Consider the following 14,021-nt stretch of genomic DNA (forward strand, 5'->3'; position numbering starts at 1 on the left):
CGGACCGAGTTTACCGCTTAAACAAGGCCCTGTATGGTCTACATCAAGCCCCGAGAGCTTTGTATGCACGCTCGCCGACCATCTGACTAATAACGGCTTCAAGAAAGGGACTGTCGACTGCACTTTATTTTATAAGAATATTGGTGATGATCTTCTCCTCGTTCATATATATGTCGACGACATTATCTTTGGGTCTACAAACGACACGTTATGTAAGGATTTCGAGAAGTTAATGCAAACAAAGTTCAAGATGAGCTCGATGGGAGAGATGAACTTCTTTCTAGGGTTGCAAGTTCACCACTCTGCAAAAGGAATCTTTATTCACCAGACTAAGTATTTGAACGATTTCTTGAGCCGATTCAAGATATCTTCCGGAAAAATCCCTTCAACTCCTCTCCCCGTAGGTCATAATTTATCACCGGATGAATTAGAGGACACCGTTGATCCTACCCTCTATCGTGCTATGATCGGATCTTTAATGTATCTTACGGCTTCTCGCCCTGACATTATGTTTGAAATTTGTCTTTGTGCTAGGTATCAAGCTAGTCCCCCAATGACTCACCTGGCAGCGGTCAAGCTTATTCTTCAGTATCTGAGGGGCAATCCAGACATCGGGTTATGGTACCCTAAGGATGATAACTTTGAACTTACCGCCTTTTCAGACTCAGACTATGAGGTTGCAAGATTAACTTCAAATCGACTACGGCAGGGTGTCAATTCTTAGGAAACCTGCCTGTTTCCTGGCAGTATAAGAAGCAGACGACGGTCTACACTTCAACCTCTAAGGCATAATATGTTTCAGCTTCGAGTTGTTGTTCCCAGTATTTGTGGATCCAACAACATCTGCGCGACTACGGTTTGAAGTTTCTTACTTCTTCAATTTTAATTTATAACCCTGCTGCCATTAGTATCACCAAAAATCCCGTACAACATTCTAAAACGAAACATATCGAAATTCGATATCAATTTATATTGGATTGTTTTGAAAAGAAATTAATCGATCTTGAGAAAGTACATACCGATTTTCAAAAAGCCGATCTATTTACCAAAGCCTTTGACAAGACTCGATTTCAATTTTTGCTTGGTTTAAATGGATTGAAGACCCTTGCTGATATCCTGAAACAAGGATAACTATCTTTATTTTTGGTTTAATTTTTCTTTTAAATTTTATTTTGGTTTTGGATTTTAGGGGGTAAATTATAGAAAATACAAAAATATTGTGCTTTTTGTTTGTATAGATAAGATGTCAGGTCCCGATTTTATGGATGGTCGATTCGGCTCGGATCTTTAATCAATCATGTCATAACTCACACAAAATTAATCGTGTCGACACGAGAGTTAATGACGGGTTGCTGTATTTAGAAAGATATCCGTTTGTTAAAGGCGGAATCAATAACAAACATACAGTTGCAATGAGTATTCAAAGATAGAAGACACACACAGGTTTCACTCAAAAGATTTCCATTTATATAACGTTAGTCATACAAAAGGAGTAATCGATTTAGGGTTTATAAGGAATCCTCGGGCAGCCGTTACACACACAAAATATTCTCAGTTAATGTGTAGTGTGTATTCTGTCTCTCCGTCTCTCTTTTTCCGTGTCTTCTGGCGGCGTGCCCTAATTATTCTATTTATAGGCCTGCCAACCTAGGACAGCTGTCATTCCCTCTAGAAACCCTATCCGATAGTACATATTCAAATTACATATTCAAAAATAAAACTAAGTGTAAAACAAGTCTTCTGGGTAGGCTTTTCATTAAACTTCAGTCTCCGAGTACGCAGTGTACTCGGCCTTCCTTCAGACTTGGTAAACATAGAAGTGTACTCGGGATCAGTTTCCGGGTAGACTTTACTTAAAGAATATTTTACCAAGTAAAATATTCACCGAGTAGACTTCAATCTTCTTGGACTTATCAAACTTTGCTCAACAAATCCTTACGAGCAACCTTGTTCTTCTATGATCCTGTTCGGCTCATTGTCATTTGAACAACTTATTGATAAGGCGTACTCGGGAGTACATACCTTACTTGAGCAGAACCTTACTCGAAATAACTTAGAGATATTCTATTAACTCATCAAGTATACTCGGACCATAATTATTAAAGAATACTTTGCCCGGTCTTCCAATCACTTGGCTTCATGGACTTGGTTGACCAAACCATACTCGGAAGAGTAAAATACTTGGTCTTGAAGAACAACCCTGCTTGACAAAGTGAACCTTACTCGGATATGCTAAATCAATGATCATTACTCGGAAATCATTAAAAAGCATACCTTGCTCGGATATCCACTTAAGAAGACTATTTGAAGTAAACCTTGCTCGGGAGGCAAAATCTCGTACAAGGCTAAGTAAAAGCTTACTCGAAGGTCCAAGGTGTGCTCGGATTCAATACTTAGCAGTTTCTGAGGAGGTTGAGAAGATTCCAATCTTCCATATTCTTCATTTAGGTCAAATCTCCTCATTGGGGTCAAATTCTTGACCCAACATAAGATCCAAAAACATTGAAAAATTTGAAAAATCAAAAATATTGTGTTTTCTTATCTTTAATGTTTTTCTTTAATATATTTTGAAAAATCCAAAAACATTGAAAATCTTTGAAAAATCAAAAATATTGTATTTTCAGTTTGTATAAAAAAACTGAAAATCCAAAAAGATTGTGAAGTTTTTATGTTTATAAGAAAATTGAAAAAGACAAAAAGATTGTGTTTTATGTTTTCAAAGAGAAAAACCAAAAAGATTTTTGCATACGTTAGCTGAAAAGTATGTCAATTACTCATATTTGAAGGACATATACTTTTATATGTTTGGTCCTGAAATTTACTTGTAAATATTTGGGATAGCCATTCACCTGATAATGGAAAGTAGTTGTAGCGTTTGTTATGTGTTTTACTTTATTTTCTCGTTGAAAATTGTGTCGGTTATTTAAGTTTGTGGAGCATGTTTACATGTCTTGGTCCTATTATTCACTTGTGAATCTATAGAATAGCCATTAATCTATAGACTTAATGTAACTGGGGCGATTAAATTCATTTTGTTTTATGCTCCTCAAAATTTTGAGTTTTTGAAGGAAAAAGAGAAAATGATAGTACATTGATTGTTTTGATCCCATATCCAGCAAGAAATAAGCTTAAAAGACTGTGTGCTTAATTGCATTGGTGCATTGGTAGGTCTTAAACAAACCGTTAGAGTAAAATATGTGATATAAACATAAAGAAATGCCAAATTGAAAGAGCTGTTAGTCTCTAGCAAAAATCTCGGTGAGGATGGCAGAAACGTAATAACCTGTCATACTCAAGCCCTATATTTGTTTGTTCACCCAAAAATAAAATAAAGCAAATAACAAGCGTTGAGTTTCTGGACACTGTGAGTCTTTATGCGACTTAATCATCTGGGTATTAATATGCATGGATATTTCACTCCCTTTTAGAGAAAACCCAAAGTCATTAAATTTGATCACTGTTGTACATTTGCTCCTCCCTTGCACGCGTCTCAATACCATTAAGAAATGGACCCTAGGGGATACAGTGTATGTAAGGCGACATATGGACTCGTGCATACTCACTCATAGTAAAAGAAACTCAACGCATTGCTCATTAATTTCTATAAAATTCAAATTTTGATAATCAAAATAATGGTTTAAATCAAGTTGGGGTGATATAGCAAAAATCAAATTAAGCTTGAACCGAGATTAGAGGCTGATAGTTTCTGATATTCTGTGCTCTAATTGAACCATTAATCATATCACAAAAACGCTTGAAAGTTTGTTATAAGATTTAAGTGGAAAAAAATATCAATGACCGAGTTAACACCAGTCACAAAATCGCTGAAATAGAAAACTGTGATGGAAGGGCATTTTGGTCAATAAGATTCACTGCTCAAAATCACCAAAAATCCAAAATAAAAAAATATGTATTGCTTTCGAAAACTCATACAAAAATACAAAAATATTTTCCTACTTTACATTTCAATTTTCGGATATTTTTCTGGTAAATATTTTCCATTAAAAGTTCAAAATACCAAAAAGATTTTGCTTTTTCATTTACATATTATTTATTTTTTTAAGTTAAGTGTTTCAACACGTAAAACTCGTTAAGGTATTCGATCATCGAGATTTGGGTTCTTGTTGATTTTCTTAAGTTAATTGGTTTCCTTATTTAACTAATATTTAATTTAATTGATTTAATTGATTTAATTATTTAATTTAAAAATTAAATAAATGTAATTCGTGATATATGTATAACAAATTAGGTCATTCTTAACGAATTGCATTCTAATTCGTTAACCTAATTCGCTTCCGCCACTCTGTAACGAATGACTTCTAATTCGTTAAGCATAATTACACGATTTGATCACGAATTAAAGCTAATTTGTTTTCGTCTTAAAATTTAACGAATTGAGTCTAATTCGTTAAGCCACGTGTTAATGAATCACCTGATTCGTTATTTCAAAATGCAAATGAAACAGATGATTTGTTACATTGAAAAATGTGTTGTGCCAGACTATATAGAGAATCGTGAAGGCGTTTCATTTCACTATTCACTTTCTTCTTCCCTATACCTATTGTTACTCTGGAAAAAATTTTCAGATTCCTTGATCATCGTTATTTCGTGTTTTGATTATATATTCTTATTCACAAGGTAAACACGATCAAAACGTGATGATTTTCATCACATTTGATAACTATTTGATGGGTTAATTGGTTGATTTTGTTATCGGGTTTTTGAGTGCTCAATAAACCTTAATTTAACCACTTTATACCACATTTTGGGACAACAAATCGATACCATTATAAACACAATATGATTCCGAGATCCTTCTGATCATTGATTTGGTCTTATGTTGTTGATTATGGATGTATTAATTTCCGATTGCAAATTTGACTTTTCATGTTCTGGGTAAGTTTGACCTTGACCAGTTTAGTCAAACATTAAGCTTAATTGGCCATTCGTTATTGTTTAACGAATTGGAACTCATTTGTGTCCAATTCGTTATACAAACCACACGGATCAGGATAAAGAATCATACATTATAACGAATCCAATTTTCATTCGTTATTTATAACGAATTATACCATAATTTGTTAAATTTTATTAGTGATTCGTTAAACCTAATTCATTAATTATTCACTTGATAGCGAAGAAGCAATTCGTCATAACGAATCACCAATTCGTTATAACGAATTAGAGTGTTTAACGAATGACATATTAAATTAGTTTAAATGACTAATTATTTTAAAATATTTTTTTAAATTAAAAGTTAATATATTAGTTAAGTTTTATACTATTAATTATATGCCATGAGTGTTATTATTATTATTCATCATCACTGATTCTCAGATTTGTTTATATAGTGAAATGGCTGATAACATGGATCAAGATCCTCTCGTTGATGCACCTCAACAACAACAACAAACACAAGATATGCCCTTACTGCCGTATGACAAAAGACATAATGTTTGTGCCTTTATCGATACGAATTTTGCTGACAAGGATGTATTTGGAGAAATGTTAGCATTCATACGTCGCTCACGCATTCATTATGCTGTCACTGCGAAGCCAGATGTTCATTTCAGCATCGTTCGCCAATTCTGGAATACTGCTCGTTATGTGGAAACAGAAAACCACATTGATGCTGAGGTTAATACGAGACCGATTGTAGTATCCATTGAGACTGTTAGAAGGGTGCTGAGGTTCGATGACACCATTGACGACCAAAGTGAGTACCATAAAGACTTTATTAAAGGATTATTTGGTGTTTATTTTATTCTGGTGATCTAGATGAGTCCATGTATAACAAGGCATACGTGTGTGCTACTTTCAAGTATTTACTACACGTTCTTATTCACTGCCTTGGTGGATGGAAGGGAGGGTTTGATGAATGTCGTATAATGCTTCAATCGGCATTCGTTGCTTTAGTGTTGAATAAGCCTTTCAACTTCTCTGAGATGATCTTCGATCATCTCAAAGAGAATTGTCTTACTATGAAACGACGCACTAAGTTCTTAATGTATCCTCGATTCATCCAATTGTTTGTTCAAGATGCTATTCGGGATTTGTTACTTGATCCAACACAAGTTGAGGATAAATTTACATTGGATCACATGAAAGAAGATACTGTGAAAAGGATGAAGCAGTACCGTCAAGATCCTCCTCCAGGATTCAAAAGATTGATTGGTCATATGGTGAATCCAGATTATGAATGTCCTCCCAATGATCGCTGGATCCACAACGACTCGGAGCAAGTGGGAACGAGGGTGATGATAATGATGATAATGGTGGTAATGGTGGTGATGGTGACGCTCATGCTCAACAACAAGCTGTGGTTGAAGCTGCTTTAGCTGCTCAACGCAAAAGGAAAGGGAAAGTGTTAGTTGGAGAAGGTTCATCTAAGCGACGTGTGTCGGCTGGTGCTGGCGTCTCATTTGGAGTTCAATCTCCAAGGTCGTCCATTCCTCAAAGACCGGCAGTGTCGCTTACTATTAGTACTCCGGAATTAACTTTGACGACCTCACTTACAATGGATCCTAGGCTTGGTATGATTCCTCAATCTATTTTATCTATGTTACCAAGACCTACGACTGCTACTTTGGTAGTCTCTCCTACACCGATGATGATGCCTCCACCACCAATGGATTTTTCATATCTGAGGCTTAACCGACCTCAATGTCCTGTTCAACAAATCCCTTCTTCGTTTCTTGCTATGTCTCATGATCAACAGATGAACATGGTCTTGAGTTTACCCCATTTGTATGAAAATTAAATGTCTGTTGACAGAATGACTCAAGAAAGTATGTTGGAGAACCAAAAGAAGCTGGTGTGTTGTGTATCCTTCTGCCAAAAGGAGACAAAATCCCTCCGTGAAATTGTTGAGTCTCAGGGGTTAAAAATAAAACACCAAGAGGATCTTATCTTGCAGCTAACATGCAAGAACGATGAACTGAAGAAGCTTAAAAACTATGATGAAGATCCATATGCGTCGGGTACTAGAGGAAGTGAGCCTAAACAAACTCACGGCTCGGCTTCTGGTGCAGGTACAGGTGCAGTTGGTGATTCGGAAAAGTAGATAATTGTTCATCATGATCATACAGCTGCTACACCCATTGAGATGATCAAGGCTGATACTGTCATTTTTGGTGATAGTGCGGGGGTGGTTAGAAGCATTGTTAATGCTGATGAGATTATTGTGGGACATTTTGTTGAGAGGTCCCTAACACGAGAGCAGATTTCGATTTTGCTTGGTCTGAATGATGATGAGTTAACCGTATTAGAGGCTGAAGATGATGTGGAGGTCGTGAATGATGAATCGGACTTTGATGATCCGAATATTCTGATGAATACTGAGTTTATTTATGAGGACGAGGATGTGGAGATTGAGGATGTAACGGTTGAGGAGTATCTAGACTTATTTCAACACTCTAACGTTGATCAGGGTGCTCCGGTATTTACGGAAGAAAACATTAAAGCAGCCGAAGACCATCTGGATAAGGTATCTAAGGGCAAGAATGTGGTTGATACAAGATTCGATTCAAAGCCCGATCCATCTGTTGCTGACATTCAGAGATGGTTTGCCTATCGGGACAAGAAAACTCATAAGGTTATTGATGCATTCCGATATGTGGATCAAGAGCTAAAAGTTGAAGCTATCGTTCGTGCTCAAGCTAACCAGATGACATCCTTTAAGGTCGTATCTAAAGTGCGAGGTTACATTATTTCATGGCTTTATGATTCCGATTTAAAGGTCTGTATTATCAAATGGGATAACGGCATTCAGTATTATGAGAAGATTACTGACGTTCTTTCATTACCGCGTTGGGACATTTGGACCCTCGCGTGTCGATCGTTTATTAACCGTGGCGGGAATCACCAAGCAAGTTGGTTTCACCAACATTTGCTGTTTGAGGTGAACCGCGAGTTCAAGTTCTTTAAACCGCAGGTTCCAACTCGCAAGCGTATCGATGAGATTGATCCAAGGAAAGGTTGGGGGAAGTTGGTACTTAAGGTAAAGCCGCCAAGAACTATGAAGCGTGTACTGGTGAAGACGCTTAACCAACATATGTATTTATGTAAGGCCCCGTTACCGGTAGCCCTACTTTCGTGTTGGATTTACTCATAAACGCAGTTCTAATATCAGAGTAAATAAAAAAAAACATTCGCGAAATATAAAAACTTTAATAAAACATTTCATAACAATTCAAAACTTGTCTTAAACAACCAACTTGTCTTTCGAAAACTAAGTAATTAAAACATAACACGCCCTGAGCCTTCCGATGCCAGTCTCTTATTCAACGCCACGTGTCCCCTCAAGCGAGCTGCCTCATCCTACTCACCTGCGTGCATACTAAAAGTCAGCTACGCTGAGTGAGTTCTAGTTAATTATACATTATACAATACACACAAACTTATATTCTTTCATTCATACTTTCATACTTTATTTTGTACTAACTTGCTTTCATATCTTACGTTATAAAGAGCGTTACGCCCTACATTCCTCGAGTATTATTAGGGCTCGGTACCCTCCTTCCTCGAGTATTATTAGGGCTCGGTACCCTCCTTCCTCGAGTATTATTATGGCTCGGTACCCTCCTTCCTTGAGTATTATTAGGGCTCGGTACCCTCCTTCCTCGAGTACTATTAGGGCTCGGTACCCTCTTTCCTCGAATATTAGTAGGGTTCGGTTCCCTAGTTCTCGAGTATTAGTAGGGTTCGATTCCCTCTTCGTTACCCTACAACCATACATCATACCTCGAGTATTATTAGGGCTCGGTACCCTTTTCGTAACCATACCTCGAGTATTATTAGGCCCCGAAAACATAACACATAAATGGGGCTAGAAACTCACCTGAACACGGTTACGTTCACCGTTAATTGTTATTCCCTTCTTGAGCTGTGCACGGCTAACTGTATAACAATACACGTATCAATCATCTATCGCTATCTATATTGTGTTTCTAGTTCAATTATAACCCCCAACGAACGGGGGTCCGGGGGCAGCGCCCCTGGCAGCAGGGTTCTAGGGGCGGCAGCCCCTAGCAGGGTCCAAGGGGCAGAGCCCCTGGCTGGGGTCGAGCTTAACTGTCTTAACACATTTTTCACTAGGATTTTAATTCATTTCTCAGCGAACTTAACTTTTGACGAACTTAATATTAAGCGAATTTAACATTAGCGAGCTTGCTGTTCAGCGAAGTTAACATTGGCGAACTTACTGTTCAGTGAAGTTAACATTGGCGAACTTATACCTCAGCGAACTTAACATCCAAGCGAACTTAAGGTTGGCGAACTTGTTGTTAGGCGGACTTAACAACAAGCGAAGTTGGCCAGCGAGCTTATTGTGGGGAAGTTAACATTCAACGAGGTTAGCAGTGAGCGAACTTATATGCTTGAGCGAACATATAAGACAGGCGTACTTGCTTGGCGAACATGCTGGGTGAACTTGCTTGGCGAAGTTAGTTGCAGGCGAAGTTGCCCAGCAGCAACTACAGCTCATCCAAAACTCCCATAACCATCACCGTTTTAACGCGAAATCTTTGGATACGATATTTAACCAACTCGCGAGCAACCCTATGGTAATTTTTTAAATAAGATTTGGCCCGAAAATGCATAAAGTTCGGACCTTTAAGCTCGAAACGTTCAATACTAGTTTAAGGGTTCATTTAATCGAGCCGTCTCCATTTCCGGGTTCATTACACTCATATTTACTATCAAGTTTACAACTTTATCTTTCGTTTATACTCGATCTATTCTAGGTTCAAGTTTCAAGACTAAACATGTATAAAAATGTAAACTTTAAAGGTAAAACGGCTTACCTTTATACGTTCTTCGGTCTCGGTTAGCTTTCTTAAGGGCTCTAGATCTTATATCTATCTTGAATCGCGTGTGCTTGCTCGGACCTCACCTCTCTTTCTCTCGGCCGAAATATGGTGTAGTGTATGTGTGTGTGTTTTGAATGTATAGAGAATAAGATGGAAATGAATGATGGTTTAGGGTTTAAGGGTGATTTAAGGAGGTATTTATACCCCTTAAGGCTCATGGACCTAAGGCCCATTACCCTTAATCCATCTTAATTAAATCCAAGTCCATGATCTTTTCCATATTAGACGTTAGTTAATATTATTAAACGCACGACAATTTAACGCAACTTTCTTTATTTATTATTAGAATATTTAGGATGTTACAATTTATCTTTCAACCGTTGGTATTACGACAACTGAACTGGTGAGGCCGTTATTGTGTTGGGTAAAGGCTTAAAGACCGAACTGATAAAGATCATTGATCCGATGTGGCTCGTGAATTTGACAGAGACCGACAATGACGTGTTATTCAAGAATAAGATATTGAGCGTCGTGAAGACTATGACCGAGCAATGCAGTTTCAACGCGTTGTTCGTGTGTGTCATGAACATGGTATTCACAGCTGCAGAGATTGGCAGACAAGACGCTTCAAGTAATTTAAAGACAAAGAGCTCAAGATGAGGGGGTGTCTATTAGTACACGGTTTTGCGTCTCGAGTCTTTGTATTTATCGTTTTTTATTAATTTAATGTAAAAGATATTATTAATCTAAGCTAGTTCGTTAGAGTAACTGTCTAGTTCGTTAAGGATGTTTAACGATCTAGACCTTAAGTTATGTTCCTCCTGATTCGTTAAGGATGTTTAACGAATCAAATGGTGTTTCGTTAAGGTTGTTTATTTAATGTATTGTAAGGAAATGGGAGGCTAGTTCGTTACGGAATGTGTAACGAACTAGACCCATCTTCTTATAAATAGAGGAGTCATCCTCTGCATATTTAAGTTTTGGTATTTAAAGTATTGAACCTTTGCCCAAGTTTCTTCTCGATCCAAACTTCACTCTCTTAATCTATTCAATCTAATATATACTATATACACCTAATACAATTAATAAAATATACATATAACATATAAGAGCAACAATGAACTAGATCCGTTTATTGTTAATTAAACCTTAGATCTGAGATCATCTGAGGGGGTTCAACATTATCCATCTTGACCCATACCCATCCTAACCCTTTATTTTAAAAATTTATCATGACCCATACCCATTCAAACTCATCACCCAAATCCAATCCAACCCACTCACATTGTCACCTCTTGTTGTGCGAGTGCATAACCTTACCCAATACCATGTCATATGAAGACTACACCCAATTGACACCCCCCCCTCTCCCCCACCCCACAACACACACAAATCTTGAAACCTTTTTTGTTTTATGCTATTGTAATCCATCCAGTATAACATAAATTATAGAAAGTACAAGACATCGAGTTCTAAAAGTACGTAGAACACTATAATACTTACGTATAAAAAGCAAAAGTAGCTTTCACTAGGGGCAAAAGAAAAGTTGGAAAAACATAAGGTTCAAAGGCAAAGCTAAGAAAAAACCTATATAATTCTTTAAAAGTTTGTGACTTAATTTGTTGTCTCCACAAACTCCTACCGACCGAATTTTTTTAACATCTCCACCGCAACACGCGGGCTATTCTACTAGTACTATTTTATACATTTAACCGAATTAACAACAAAGAAACAACAACTCTAGAAACCATAACACTATTTAATATAAGCAACAATTATGATAACAATGCATTTTGCCTTACACACCACAACGTTATTTGTCTTCATGCAAGTTGTTTCTTCCGAGCATACAAGGAGCAAAAACAAACTTCAATTAGTTGAAACAAAAGACTTTCAAGAATATAAAAATTACTTATGCATAATTAGATCTTTTACTTTCATTATTATTTGAAAAAGAAAACATAATAATTTGTTTAATGTACATGCGTATTAAAAGAACGACCATCAATGTATCAAGAGGATAACTTTATACAATAATAACAAAGTTTTAGTATTGTTACAAAGTTTTAGTATTATTTCAATTTAGTAAGTAGGTATTATTATTATTATTATTATTATTATTATTATTAATTTAAAGGTAAACACCTTTTTATCTGTTTTCTTTCTTCTTCTTTTTTTTTCTCTGAATTCAATGGTAAATAACTTGTATAATTTAAATGGTTCTTTTTATCTGTTTTCTTTCTTAACAGGCGTAGTATATGGATGGCTAAGTTTATATATATTCATATACCTTTTACAATTGTATATATGCAACTTATAATTTTATTAAAAAAGGAGACCAACACAAATAAGTAGAGTGAATGAAGCTAATATACGATTAGCTAGTTATTTAGAAGTCCTTCCCATAAATCCATTCAAGGATCCTTGCCGTAATGGGCCGTCCTAGGCCTCCATGTCGATGATTCCATGAGTGTCACGCAGGTGTCATCTTCCTCTCATCGCGGATGATCTTACACATATCTTTGTGAATTACATGTACGTGGCTAAAATCCAACCCTTGGATGATAACCATGTCCATCATGGCGGTATATTAAGACATCATTCATGATCTATTGATAGCTTTACACGCAAAATTAGAACATTTTATAAAAAGAAAATATATACGCTCTTGTTTTGTTTTCATCTAAAAATAGCTCATGAGGTGTCTTTCTATCTATTGTAGATGTGCCTCCGTTGTTTATTATCAAAAAGATTACAAGAGTATCCGTATAACGTTTTTCCTTTGTTAATTTATTTTGTAGTGACATGATTATTAAATAATAATTAATCACTTTTTTGATCTATTATTGTGTGGTACTTTCTTGATTAATTGGAATACACATCTAAGTTGGGTTGGGGTACATCAACATGTGTAGTGTTATTACTCGTTTTATGCTAAAAAAATCTTCTAAGTACTAAACCGGGATAAGGGGTAATCTCTTTTACATGATTTATGTGACTACTTTGTAACCGCCAATCAAAAACTTCTTTCTGCCTAACATATTCTTTTTTTTTCATTTTTGTATTTTAAACAATAAATGCTTGAACACTTCGGCATCTGACACTTGGATCACTCTTAAGTAGAACAGAAAGTGATGATGATCTGACCCACCCGTCTAGTACAAGGAGGAAATCCGTAATTGTGAAAACTTTATGGCTCAATCTGGAACTAAATGTTTGCAAGCGATATCGACTCGAATCCACAACTGCTGGACCAATTGGTCTTTGTTGCTACAACAAAGATAAGACCAATGATTGTGAATGGACTGGTTAGGCTAACAAGCTTCAAGGGTTCAGGTTAACCTAACGCAGGTCGTGGTGTCCCTCTACGTTTGCAAAACGTAGAGAGAGGTTCACTAGTTTGTTGTTAGTTGTTATAGTTCACCGGAGATCCAAGACCGAGGTGTTTGAGATCGGTTTTTGGATGAAGTTCTTGGTGAAACTATGATGTTTGTGAAGTAAGAAAGAAACAAGCAATGTGCTAGTTTCTCAAGGAAGAAGAGAAGATCAGATAGAATGTGTTAACTCTCCAGATCTGATAATCTCTTGTTTATGGCTGAGTTCTCCTTTTAGAGAGGGAGAGATGCAAGCCTTTGGTCCAGTGGGTTAAACTAGTTAACCTCCAGTTTGCTTAGAGAGTTGACCTTTTATGGGCGGGAACCTTTTGACCGTTGGTCCATGATTATAACAATATTACTTTTTCTGAGCATGTCCCTTGTTCAGAGGGAACAGTGATGTGAACAGTGATTTGACGTTCTAAAGTTGCACGTGCTTACTGTTCACGTATTTGTTTACATAAATTTGGGCGGGAAACGAAACTTTTAACCTTTTAACCCGTTTTGCGTTAATATGTGAAAGCCATTTTATTAATTCCTTGGGCTTACCCCGTCATCAGCCCCCCAAGTCAGAGGTGTTTGAGAAGTAGGCTCAAGGGCTTCTGACTTTTCACATATTTTGTTATTGTTTAAAGGCTTCGAGGCTTCGAGACTTTATCCGATTTTGGTGATTTTTTGAATTTCTAACAAGACAGTTGATAAGATAGTTACTGCATGTTACAGTTCCCAATAACTGCTCTTAATAGTGGTTATAACTGTTCACTTTCTTCAGAATTTCTTTTAAACTTTCACAATACTCTCTCAAACAATCATCAAATTTCTTTCAATTCTTCATCAG

This window comes from Bidens hawaiensis, unplaced genomic scaffold, assembly GCF_021521415.1.
Source record: "Bidens hawaiensis isolate Kalapana, Puna unplaced genomic scaffold, B.hawaiensis_p1.1 tig00020436_1, whole genome shotgun sequence".
In the NCBI taxonomy this organism is placed as follows: domain Eukaryota; kingdom Viridiplantae; phylum Streptophyta; class Magnoliopsida; order Asterales; family Asteraceae; genus Bidens; species Bidens hawaiensis.